At 41.8% G+C, this 13,470-nt stretch overlaps 1 protein-coding gene across 1 annotated transcript in view; it reads left to right on the top strand.

The window, feature by feature from the left end:
* Window positions 1-3,760: 3,760 nt before the first annotated feature.
* Window positions 3,761-13,470, top strand: part of LOC310797806 (adiponectin receptor protein 2-like) — a 130,871-nt gene continuing 121,161 nt past the window's right edge. Inside the window, exon 1 of the mRNA XM_083660241.1 lies at window positions 3,761-3,852. The gene's annotated coding sequence lies outside the window, so the exon portion shown is untranslated. The remainder of the gene's footprint in view (window positions 3,853-13,470) is intronic.

Here is a 13,470-nt window from a genome sequence, read left to right on the forward strand (position 1 = left end):
TTTAATTTTAATCTGGTTCAATCTTCTCTGTGTGCACTGAACTAAACCAGATATTTCATACATTGTAACAAGGTGGAGAAAGATATATTCCAATGTTTAAAATGTTTGTTCCTTATGTTCATGCATTTACGCAGAGTGTAGAAAGAAGAGAGCAACACAGACTGTACATTCATTTTCATAAAAAACAGAATCATGTTACAGACTGAATCAAACGTTTCTTTCACCCGGCTAAGTGCAGCCAATTAAGGCCAATATCCTGGACAGGTACGTGACAAGGTCTACTTTGTTGCTTCAGTTGGCATGAAAAAGGTTACAGAATCATTTAGTGATGTAATGTGAACATGATGCAATCAGAAATCAAGGTTGTGCAAACAAACTGTGACAGTCTGCCAACTATGTTGTATATCAGGGTGGGAATTACACGGAGGCCATGAGCATTGCCCCTCCCACTGGTCGTAACGCCCCGAGATCCCTAAAGCCATCTTGGCAGTGCCCTGCTAGGCTGCTACCAGCCTGTTACTCTCTGTTGCTTTAAAAGCACATTTCAGAAAAATCACTCTTCACGATGTCAATAGAGCAATGGCCTTAGTGCCCTAGCATGTGGCCTTGTGCCCAAAAAAAATCACGACGCCAAAGGCCAAATGGACTTGCCCTTAAAATGAAGAAATTCACACCATGGTGTATGTTCCATCGCCATGTGTTCTCTCCTTTTAGAAACCTTTACCTCTCATTGTATAGACGCACAATCTCACATCTACAGGTCAATAGAGTATTTATCATTAAAGAGTGGCCTCTAAACTTTGGAACAACTTGCCTCAGGAAATATGATCAAAACTGCATTTTTGCATCATGACAACACATTTTCTATAGCATTTAGCTGATATTTGGAGATGATGATGATGATGATGATGATGATAGAGACATTTGACAAATTACATGTTCACTGGAAAGGTGTCACGTTTCCATTTCTTATATCTGTTCCATTATTTGACATTGTGTTGTATTTTGCTTTTTTTGGAGCAATGTTCACACAATGAAAGAGTCATTTTTAGGAACATTTTGGGGAGGTTTTAGTAGGGTACTTTTAGTAGAATATATGAGACAACTTTGATGGAAGTCCCCTTTAACAGTTTGCTCACAGTGAAATGTGATTCTGTTACAGAAATGGAAACAGAAAAGGTTAAAAATCACATTTGCGTGGCTGTGTACATTGAGTCTTTGGCACAGAACCATGAAGGCACATCATTTATTGTGAAAAGCATTGATCAGAACAGGCAGGATGGACTTTGTCCATAAGAGTAGATATACTCTATGCCAGCAGCTGAACTGATCAACTGTAAAAACTTTTGGCTTAACGTCTTCAACTGCACCGTTTTAGTGAGAAATTTAAAAAAATCCAAATAGCCTACTTGTGCTTATTTAAGATCTTAATGAAAATCCACAAAATACTGTGAACTAGTAACTCTGGAAGAGCTTTCTTATAGGCTACTGTAAACATGTGGGCATGCAGGGCCATTACATTGAAGCAGTTCCTTTCTAGCTTCAAGTTGTCTGCTAGGGATTCACTATAATAGTTTATTTTATAAAGTACAAAAACTATACTGTGAATTTCCTTCTTAAACTACATAGACTAAGATTAAAAAAAAATCCACTGACCTTTTAGCAAATGAGCTCTTCACCATTTTTATTCAACAAGTAGTTTTTATCTCTGTGTCCAGTATTAATTCAGTTCACTAACACTACCACACTGTACATGTTAGTGGGTGGGATAAACAAGCTGTATCAACTCAAAAGCACCATAGCACAATATTAAGCACAGCGATGCAACTAACAAATTCCTGTTGAAGTTCATTTTCTCTATATGACACATCATTTCTGCTGATGAGTACACAGGATCTGATGTAAGAGGCTGAGCAATATAGAAACGTGGCAAGGATTAGAGCAGACATGTCCAAAGTCCGGCCAATTGTGGCCTGCGAACCGATTTTAAGCGGCCCTCTGCTTGTCTCTCAAAATATACTATGTGGCCCTCCACACAGTATTGGTGAATCAAGCAAGTTCACTTTGCGTTTTTTTCTGTTCGCCTAACAGCAGTGCACTATCATAGTTTGTAGATAAGCACCAAGTAGGAACTATGCAGGCGGAACAAATATTTCCAGATGGTAAACAAAATCCAGAGTATAATTGTATTCTATGTGATTTTCTTTCAAGAGCCCATATGATTCGAGAAACATCTGCCCCCTGTGAAAAATGATTGACACCCCCATCTGCCTGCCATTTTCACATGATCTAATCTGGCTCCCATTCAAAAAAGTTTGGACACCGGAAGTGGGAAACTCCTGTCACCACTGCCTGTGATGCAGATACAGTGGTGCAACCAAATCTAGGTCAAAGAAGTAAAGACGTTATCACTAGAATGTCATGGTTGATGATCTGACCCTCATTAAGATACAATAAGAATATAAGGTAAAGTTTGTTGATTGCTCAGAGGACATGGCAGTAACCAAATAGCCTACTACAGGACAAAGTAGGCTACTGAGGGAACATTGCACACACACGCACACACACACACACACACACACACACACACACACACACACACACACACACACACACACACACACACACACACACACACACACACACACACACACACACACACACACACACACACACACATCAGCATAACAACAGCACAAGAGCTGCCACCTGGCAAACAATTTCGTTTGTATTGTTCCAGTGGGAGTTTTCATGATTTCTGATGTGTGTGCTCAATGGCAGTATCGTTTGTATTGTTCCAGTGGGAGTTTTCATGATTTCTAGTGATGTGTGCTCAATGGTATTTGTGTGGAGAGTTCTGTTGGAAACACTGTTGAACCTGTTTTAAGGAAGGTCTGCACCTGATGAACCAGACTAATGTACCAACACACCCAACACTGCCACCGCCTTGCAGCAATAAATCATTTACACAATCATCTATCATGCAATCACAGTTATCTGTAATCGCAGTTGTGTCTTGGCAGAGCGCATCCTCGGCCGGGGCAGGGAGGGGGTTCCATGCCAAAAGAGCAGGTGATCTGATGATGGCGTGATTCTTGAGTACGATAAGTCACATATCTCACACAGCATGCCGCCAGATCCCATCCACACACTCAATGCCTATGACATCATCAGTGATGTCATAAGATTATTTTGGTCAATGATGATGTCACTGATGACATCACTGATGATGTCATAGACATTGTGACATCGGTGGGACAAAAAATTTAAACAGACAGATATTCATATTGCCCACTTGCTCCCTTTTATATTCTTTTGCATGAAATAAGGCACACAGTCGATGCTAAGACCTTTTGGTCTTTGGCTGACCATGTGAAATTGCTCAATTTTCATTTGCCAAACAAGTGTGCTTTCTCTCTGAAACACATAGCCTACCAGTCAAGCCACAAGCCATTGATGTTGAATACAGAAAGGCATATCTCAGAAAGGCATAACACATGTCATATAACGTGTGTATCAACTAATACAAAGTGTATATCAACTCATTCTTCACAAGAATTTGTCAAAAACGTGTAGAAACTACAACTCCCGAAAGAGAGGTATTACTCAACTTGATCTCTACGTGTTCCTGATCTCTGCCATTGGTCGCCTGTTCCTCTTCGAGCGATCTGATTGGCGGCTTGTCGCTCATGCGAGGGGCGTCACGCTCAGACGACTCCTCGCGGAGTCTAGTCTGCTCTGGCTTCAGAGACAGACTGAAGAGTGGAGAGCAAAGCTGCGTCCACAACTCTCTGGTAACACACTACAACACAGACAGCAAAGGACACACTCCACTTCTGGCGTCAGGACAAGGTGAATATCACAGCTGACAGTGTGCTCTGTATGGGCTTCTTTGTTGTGTTTCTTCTTTTGTTTTGGACTTAAATTGGCATGGGACTTCCCCCTTTTCAGAATGTAACCTGCCAGCTAGCAGCTCTGCTATCCAGCTAATTCTGGCTGTCAAAACAACAGAGGGGTAGCGTTAACGTTCGCATCTGCTAGCCAGTGATCGCTAGTCAGGAAGAAAGCACAGCTCTCTATCCTTGGCGAACCATTTTCACTCGTATGGAGACAATATGAGGTGTGTATATAGGCTGCTAGGTCGATTTGGGAAGCTGTCAAGATACACAGGCTCAACAAAAGAGTTGTCTGGCTTCTTTCAGATGTCCGGGCAGCTATGTTAGCGGACTAGCCTGCTCGCTAGCTCGTTGTAAACAAACCTTCCTCACAGCCTGGCGATTGGTTGCGCTTGTCATCAGCCTCTGTCAGAATGATGTTTGGTGATATATTTACGCCATAAGGTCACACCAGTCTATATCAACAGAAACGTTGCTTGGTGTGTATTTTTCCTCCAAAGTGTAATTAATTGTCGCTGTCTGCAGGGATGGTACTAGTCTGGCTGTAGTTTTGGGTTTCTTTGTCTTGCTTGCTCACCAGTGTTGTGTTGCGTGCCTCACACAGACAGAGAGCACAGTCTATTGTGGCTCATTTGCTGCTGTTTTGGAGCTGTAGCCGTGAACCAAAATATCCAGTTCCCTAATAAGGGTTCAATTTGTCCAACATGTAGCCAGTCACTCTGAGGTTCAAGTCCACTGATATCTGACTATCCTGTTTGGTCTTCTCCTTCCAACTTTTAGCCATAAGCCAAAGCTGCTGGTGAACTTGCCATTTGGACTCTGCAATAAGTATTGTGAATTTTCAGACTTCAAGGTTGCCTGATCTTAACGTAGCTGTCCTTATGCATTGCATCTCTTTGTTATCAAAGTCCGAGCTTACTTCTTACATATTGTGCACAGTAGGTCACAGTAATTGTGTTTGTGTTGTTACATTTAGTCATCCCACTGTGTTGAACAATGACTGACTCATTGCCCTGAGGGGAAGAAAGACCCCCCCATTTAGATTAGAGAGGGCTGTTGAACAATGGCTGGGTACCTGCCAATTTGCTAAAGTGGCTGATAGTATAGACCAACTTATAAGCAGTCATAGTCAAAGTTTACCAACACTTGGCTGGTGCCTGGTGGCTGGTGGCTAGTGTTAATTTCTCTGAACCAAAAATCTAGTTTTCTTTAACTTTTCAACTGTACTGAATGCGCCCATGCCCTTCCCTTTTTCAGTGCACTTCTAACTATTCATTCACTTAGCCAGAAAACATGATGTCATCTTATAAATATTTAATGGGATGTGTAGCTGATAGTCTATTTGTGTTGATCGCAAACTTTATGAACAAAACACTCCCAGCCACACCCTAAAATGACATTAGCCCATAGATATTAGTGTTTTTTTATTTAAACACATTTGATATTTTTAATCACCGTGTTCTTGTGCAGGTTTGACCCTTCAGGGCTTACAATCACTTTTTCCCCCAAGGGTGAATTTGCTGCTCCTAAGCAACTAAACAGCACAGGAAAGAATTTAAGCACATCATCTGTAAATATAATTACACAGACCCATCCCTACTGTGATTCTCAGGTTGCATGTAGGGCAAAACATCGATACAGCATAGTATAGCAATATTTTGTGTGTGGTAGGGATGTTCATCAATAATCGATAATTGAGCATTGAGGAATGAATTCGATCACATGGAATTTTTGTTGATTATATTTTGTTTTTTTGTTTTGTTTTTGCGTACTAGGTTTGGGTGGAATTCGTTCCTCCTCGCCCCACTCCATTGCACAGCCAACTAACGTGAGGTGGAGCTTCATATAGTCAGTAGTTTTCTGGCTGGGCGGGGCCCTTTGTGCCAACAAAAACACTGTTTTTATGGGGAATTCACACCGGCATGCGCCGGGGACACAAACAAATGCACCCAGCGGTCTGCGGACCTCAGTGAGGCCGTTATAACTATGACACTTTGTACACTTCTCTCCTAATTTTCAACAAAGTGTGAGTAACGGTACGTGTTTAAGTGAATTCAAGTCGTTTTATTTGTTTATAACGTTATGAACTATGAAGTAGCAGCAGTCAGCATGGCCTCAGCTAGCCTTGGCCCTTTAGCTGCTAACGCCCACCTGAATCAATTCACACACATCCCGTGGCAAATAACGCTAATAATATCCACGCGTCGGACTGAGAGCAGCTGGATGGAACTTGACCATCAGGACAGATGAGGTTTTTGTCACCAGTTTATAAGCCTGGAAGCCGCGGCCGGTGAGCTGAGTCCTACTTTCAAAATGGGAGTACAGTAGCCTAGCTAGCTAGGTTACATCATGTAAACTGTCATGTAACATGTTTGTTTAGCTGGCCACAGCGCTAGTGTCTGATATTCTTACTACACAGCGACATCGCCGTTATAGCTGGCCGAGAACGTGCTTATTACCAGACCAGAGTAAATATATATATATATATATATATATATATATATTATTACGCTATCGATAATCGATAATTGATCGTTAATTTTCCCGAATTTCGATTATGGAAATTGATTCAAAATGCCCATCCCTAGTGTGTGGCAATATATATCGTATCACACGAAAGCGCCAAATATCGCAATATTTTATTCTATAAATTGTCAGGTGCGTGCAACATTTATGACATTTATTTTATGACAGTCTGTCTACAATTTTGCTGCAATAAAAATGATTGAAGTGAGATGAACAGACTGCAAACTTGGGTATGGTGATAATATTGTATTGTGGGGCATCTGGTGATTCCCATCCCTAGTTGCAGGTACAGTATGCTCGTTTTTCAGTTTTATCTAGATAGCATGAATTAAGCCTATATGCAAGTAAAATGTGCTGTAGGGTCCTGCCCATAGCATCAAAAGTAATAAAATAACATTTGGTTTAATGTAATTTGATTTCAGGGTCATGCTGGAGGTTCTCAGCCCACACAGGCTTACAGAAGGCACATCCATGCATCATGTTGCAATTTCTGTGATTGTGTATAACAACCATCTTCCTTAACTCATTGAGTGCCAATGACGACAGTTGTCGTCAATTCGAATACTAACGTAGAGTGCCAAAGACGACGATTGTCGTCAATTGCCTTTTTTGACGGTGGGACGTGGATCAAAGCCTTATGTATGTCCTGTACAAATATTGTAGCTATTGAAGCTGTATAACCTATTTTACGGACTCATCAGGTGGCGACAGTGCTCTCCAGATTAGAGAAATGTCCGAAATATAGCCTGAAAAAGCCCCCTGATCAAAGAGAAAGCGCTCATGCTGCAGCCCAGAGCCATGTAGATTGCTCTGGCTGCAACTGACGGTGCCTGGCAACAGCAGTCAATCCGCGCACACAACTGAGCTCCTCTGCCTCTGTCTGTCTGTCTGCATAGTTTCTTCACACGATTAGCCGCCAGAAAGGCAGCACCCGACGCCGAAGTGCCAACCCTTTCCCTGCAGTCCGGCAGCGCGACAAGGAAATGCTCCTTGTCGCGCTGCCTGGGAGGCGGCGCACAAAAAGCACTCCGAAAATAGACGCTGGGTGCGTGAGGCTGTGTGTTACTAGTGTGGGGAGGAGTTTGTAGCTGAGGGGGGGAGAGGGGGGTGGGGCACCCAGGGCAGCACACAACTACACCACGTCACTACATCAGAAAATATTAGCTAGAGTCAGTGAATGTGCTTGAAATGCTGCATTTCACAAAAGGCTGAATATCTCAGCTTCTAGATAGAAATGCCTGTATTTGCTGTTTTTGACCTATCTTCTCCGGCTGATAACTAAAGAACGGAAAATGGTATCAATAAACTTTTTTTTGCTGATGATACAATAGAGTCTCCTTGTTCTTTTTGCGTGTTCGGTGTTTACATAGTAATATCACACAATATTCTGTGGGCCTCGAGAAATCACTGAAAACGCTCTGAAACTCTGGCACTGGGAGCGTCCGTTCTCCAAAAGTGGCTGGCACTCAATGAGTTAACAAACTCAAGTAGTACACAAAGCACACTGCCTTTTTTCTGAGACGTTACAGATGAAGTTTGGCACATAGTATCTACTTTTTCCTGAGACATATCTTAAGGCTTTCGCAGCCATCTAACCAGGAAATTAGCAGTATTATTATCCTACTGGAGGATATTGATTTGCAATTAAACAAAGAATGAAAAGAAAGAACGAGTTGAAAAGTGCCCTGGCTGCTAGACAGCAAAACAGAGCTTTAGAGCAATACATCACGCACGCGCACGCACGTACGCACACACACACACACACACACACGCGCACACGCACGCACACACGCATGTATATATATATATATATATATATATATATATATATATATATCATACCCATATATATACCATAATTGTGTGTATATATATTTATATTTATATATATATATATATTTATGTATATATATAGTAATACTTCCTGGAAATGCGACTTTCTTCTGAGCGTAATGTATAATGAAGTCAATCTTTGACAGTGTGCCAAGCAGGAGAGCAGCTAAACTTAGCTTCCAAGAATAGTAGAGAAGTGTCATTGCAAAATTGATTGATCATAGGGAGTGAAGCTGCCTCCCTCTCTCTTTTATAGTCCCACTTCTTGTCTCTCCTGCTTTCTCTCCTCTGGCAAACCACAACACTGGCAATAGGCCCAGCTAAATAAGCCTGTTACTAGCAAATTGCCTTGCCCTTAAGTGATGTCTGTGATGCATGTGTGCAGAAATGTGAATTTGTACATGCATAGTTTGGATATGTGTGTTTGTGTGTATTTCTTGGGTGAGTGTATACACTCAAATGGAAGTGTGTGCGCGTGCATGTGTGTGTGTGCATGTGTGTGGACTGTGTTGACAGGTTCATCCAAGCCTGGCATCAGATCTTGTAGGCTGCCTTTACCAATGCCGTGGCCTTGCCTACTCTTCTTGACAGTGTTTCAATCACTGATGATGTCATTGTGACATCATCAGTGATTGAAACAGACATTGCCCACTTGTTTCCTTTGATAGATAGATAGATATACGTGTACTTTTATACTATTATACTTCTCTAACCATTTGTTGCCCTGCACAGCTCAAAAAATATTTTTTTCTCTCAGAAGTGACACAATTTATGCTTTTACTCTGTAGGCAGAACGGCCCATTTTCCTGTCCCATTCCTACCTAACGCTGGCCTAACGTCCTGTCTGTTGCTAGCTAACTTGCTTGACACGGGTAACTCAGACAGAGCGAGGCTGCTGACGTTACACAGCCAGAAGCTGTAAAGCTACTGAGTGGTCCCACATGCTGTTTTGTTGTGACAACGTGCGCTAAGCGCAACATTTCACAGTGGGAGGATAACATTTCTGTGTTTGTGAAACGCATGTGTGTGTCTTATGCTGTCAGCTAAGCTACAAGTAGCGACCTGTATGCTATGGATAGCACCTGGCGTTCCACATCTAACGTTATACATGTATACTATCCTGAGAGCTGCATAGAAACAAACACACGTGTTGTTAAAGAGGGTGCGCTAACGTCATGTACGGGAAACAATCAATTTTACATGATGACTATTTTGGGACTTGCCAGGTGGCGGACAGCCGTCTGAACATAAAATCTAGTCACCTTTGGGGCTTGGCGGGTGTTAATTTCAGGCCCTGACACTAGGTTAGTAGTAATGTGGAAAAAAATAGGTTAGGTAACTTCAACCTATTAAAGCTGTTTTGTGGAATTGGCTCCCAAAATAATCCATGATTTGAACCCTACTGTGTTTTTATTCAGCCTACCTCACATTGTAGAAACTTCACACTGCACTGGCACCATAACATAGCTAGTAGCTGTGTATACCATTTTCACCAGAGCATTATAGGGGTCCTATTTTTGTCTTCACACACGATGACCCAGCTTTGGGTGCCCACCCAGTGCTTGGAAGCCACTGCATTAGGTTACACAGTGCTGGCAAGCAAAGCCAACAGTGTACTGGCCTTGTTGTGGTCTGTGTCCACCCTGTACTCAGGTGCTTGGTGATTCAGTGCCCTTCAGAGCTAGACCAGTGTCTTCAAATAAATATATTTTGATCGGTAAAAATCTGGCTCGATTTACTCTGTTTTAGGTGTTGCCTAGACATTTTTTAATTCAGTGTGACCTGTTATGTACAATTTTCCATGAAATAGCAATCCACGCATTTCTGTATTTTGACAAATTCGACGTAGTTGTCTTCACAGCTAGAGATAGGAAGACAGTGAGAAACTAAGGCGCAAACTCAGACAACAAAATTCACACGTGCATGATTGTCATGTTAACTATACCAGCTGGGCCAACAGTGAAAATGTAAGAACTGATAACTAGAGCCCGACCGATATATCGGTCCACCGATATTATCGGCCGATATTGGCCGATAACCGATATTTTTTTATTTTGTATTTTTTAAGTTATAGAGAGCATGTTGTGTATATTTGATCTTTTTTCTTAACTCAAGTTATATTTTATATTTGTTCTATTTGTGTTTTTGTATTTCTAGTTATTTATAATTATTAAATTCCCAGTTCAGTTTACTGTTTTATTGCATTGATGTCATTTTGGACAATAAAGTTGATTGATAAGCTGTAAAATATCCTCCCTACATTACATATCTCAAGTCATGTCAAGTCATATCTTTGTCAAGTGTTTGATATTTGATGGATCATTGCAAAATAATTGTGTAATATAATGTGTGTAGGGCTGCAACTAACGATTATTTTCATAATCGATTAATCTGTCGATTATTTTCTCGATTAATCGATTAGTTGTTTGGTCTATAAAATGTCAGAAAATGGTAGCAAATGACGATCAGTGTTTCCCAAAGCCCAAGATGACGCCCTCAAATGTCTTTGAGACATTTGAGAGCGTGTTTTGTCCACAACTCAAAGATAATATCAGTTTACTGTCACACAGGAGTAAAGAAACCAGAAAATATTCACATTTAAGAAGCTCGAATCAGAGAATTTAGACCTTTTCTCTTAAAATTGTACTCAAAACGATTAATCGATTATCAAAATAGTTGTCGATTAATTTTCTGTCGATCAACTAATCGATTAATCGATTAATCGTTGCAGCTCTAGTGTGTATATAATATAAGAATATCGGCCCGATATATCGATATCGGAATTTTTTTACTCCCTAATATCGGTATCGGCATCGGCCTCCAAAATCCAATATCGGTCGGGCTCTACTGATAACTTGGTAATGCTTAGGCAATGCTGCTAGAGTGAGAGTCTGAGCAGGTGAAGGGTTTGTCTGTTTGGGCGTTTAGAGAGGTGGTCTGTGTAACATTGTGTTGGATAAGGTGTGTGTGAGTGAGAGATCATACACTAACCTATTTGTTCCATGTCAAACAAACCATGTCTATGACAAAGAGACCGGTTTTTATTCTGGCTTTACTGGTGTGAAGGAAACCTGAATGTCACCTATCTCGTGTGTGTGTGTGTGTGTGTGTGTGTGTGTGTGTGTGTGCGCGTGCGTGAGATCATTATCTTAATCTTCAGTTTTAGTAGATAGCCTATAGGCTACTCATCTTTTCTTGTGAAGTCATCAATATCTGCCGTGGCCGCCTCTAGTTTTGCTCCAATAAAACTACTCGGGTCCAAAGGGAAAAGTTGATCCAACTGTGCAGTATAGATGTCTATCAGGTGTTATTGTTCTGCTAATAGCCTACATGTTCGCCCTTTGCACTGAAGTGGCTTCCAACCTTTTCATCTTGTGGAAAGGGAAAATAAAAATAGCCATGGAAACAAAAATAAAACAGAAAACATTAGGGGTGCTCCAAAAAATCGATTATGAAAGGATCGCGATTCTTAATGCCACGATTCCTGGATCGATTCCAAACTCCCAAGAATCGATTCTTAAAATTGTAAAAAAAAAAATTTTTTTTTTTTTTACAGTGCACCTGAACGCAACATGCAAGATACCGGCTGAATAAGTGTCCAAATGTTCATGTCATTTGTGTACTGTACTGCCACGGTGCCCCCACCTCTTGCACTTAACACGTTAACTGCCAGCGACGTATGCATACGTCAAGCAGAATCCAACCGTTAACTGCCAGCGACGTATGGATACGTCAAAAAAATCGTTTTTTTTTTTTTGACGGTGGATCCTTGATCTGGCCCTTTTGCATCTTCTATTATACTGTTAGAGCCGCCGGGCGTGTGCAATCCATTCCGCCGACCCACTGAGTGGCGACGGTGCTCAGACTATTGAGTGTTGTTTGGCCAGAAACGCACGCATTCCAGCTGAGCTCAACCGAGGACCCAGAAGCGAACGAGCCTCATTCTCATACTGTAGGCGAAAACCTTTCACACGGGCGCACGGCGGACTGGGGGCTTCCACAGGTGGACTGGGTGGAAAGCACACTTTGAAGCGCGCAGCATAAGCCTAGAGTCACACAAGGCTTCGTCAAAGCTCTCAACCGAAAATCCAAGAACGGATTAAGCCACATCCACGCTCCCCGACGAGGGACCGCCAGAGAGAGGCTGCTGCTCACTGCTCAGACAGGCAGGCTTGTGACTGACAAACACGGAGACACGCCCACGGAGGGAGGAGTTGTAAGGAGAGGGGGTGCGGGTGCTGCTATGGAGGAAATTACTGTTCAGAACTATATTGTTTATGTCTGATGTCTCACTGATGCCAAAAATAAATGGTTAAAGTGACTGTTTGATATTGAATTTCACAAAACTGCGATTATCTCAGCTTTTTGTCTCAGACGCTGAAACCATGCTGTACTCAACGGCTAATATCTACATAACTACTAACTCTACAAACTAACTCTTTTAGACAGAGAAAGCACACATTCTATTAGTACTTTTGTGAACTTTGTGTTGACAAACTCCAAGCAGAAAATTATCCTTGGCTCTTGTAAAATGAGCCAGAATCCTCAAAAAAACCCTCTGGCAAAAGCTACCTACAGTAAAAAAAAAAAGGCTGGCAGTGAATGTGTTAAGAACTCTGGTTAATGTATTCCCCCCAAAAGTCTACAGATCCCCCCCAGCCTATAAATCCATTTTATCTGAAGAACATAAGGGGGGAATTCCCCCCTAGTTTGCAAAATTAATTTAGGCCCTGACTGTAATACAGAAGTTGAATTTGAAGTTCAGCATTAATACATTTGTAATTTTTTGTCTTATATTTACCTTTGTGTGTTATTGCAATATAAAACTACATAATTAAGAATCGATTCTCGATTCTGGAATCTAGAATCGTTGGAATCGAGAATCGATTCTGGAATGGGATCGTGACCCCAGGAATCGGAATCGGATCGGATCGTGGCTTAGCCGGATCGGAGCACCCCTAGAAAACATTGCCTTACGTTAATGATTAAATTTGGTCAAGGCCTGAAGTCCTTTCTTTTCAAAAGTACCATAAAATTAGCTTTTCATTCGGTGTCATCATGTCATCTATCATTTAACATGGCGGCCGGGCGGGGACTTGTGGGGCCCCACTCTGCACTATGCTGTGTGTGTGTTCCTGTGTCAGGGGCCCCACTCTGCACTATGCTGTGTGTGTGTTCCTGTGTCAGGGGCCCCACTCTGCACTATGCTGTGTGT

The sequence above is a fragment of the Poromitra crassiceps genome (assembly GCF_964638095.1).
Source record: "Poromitra crassiceps genome assembly, chromosome: 2".
Lineage (NCBI taxonomy): Eukaryota > Metazoa > Chordata > Actinopteri > Beryciformes > Melamphaidae > Poromitra > Poromitra crassiceps.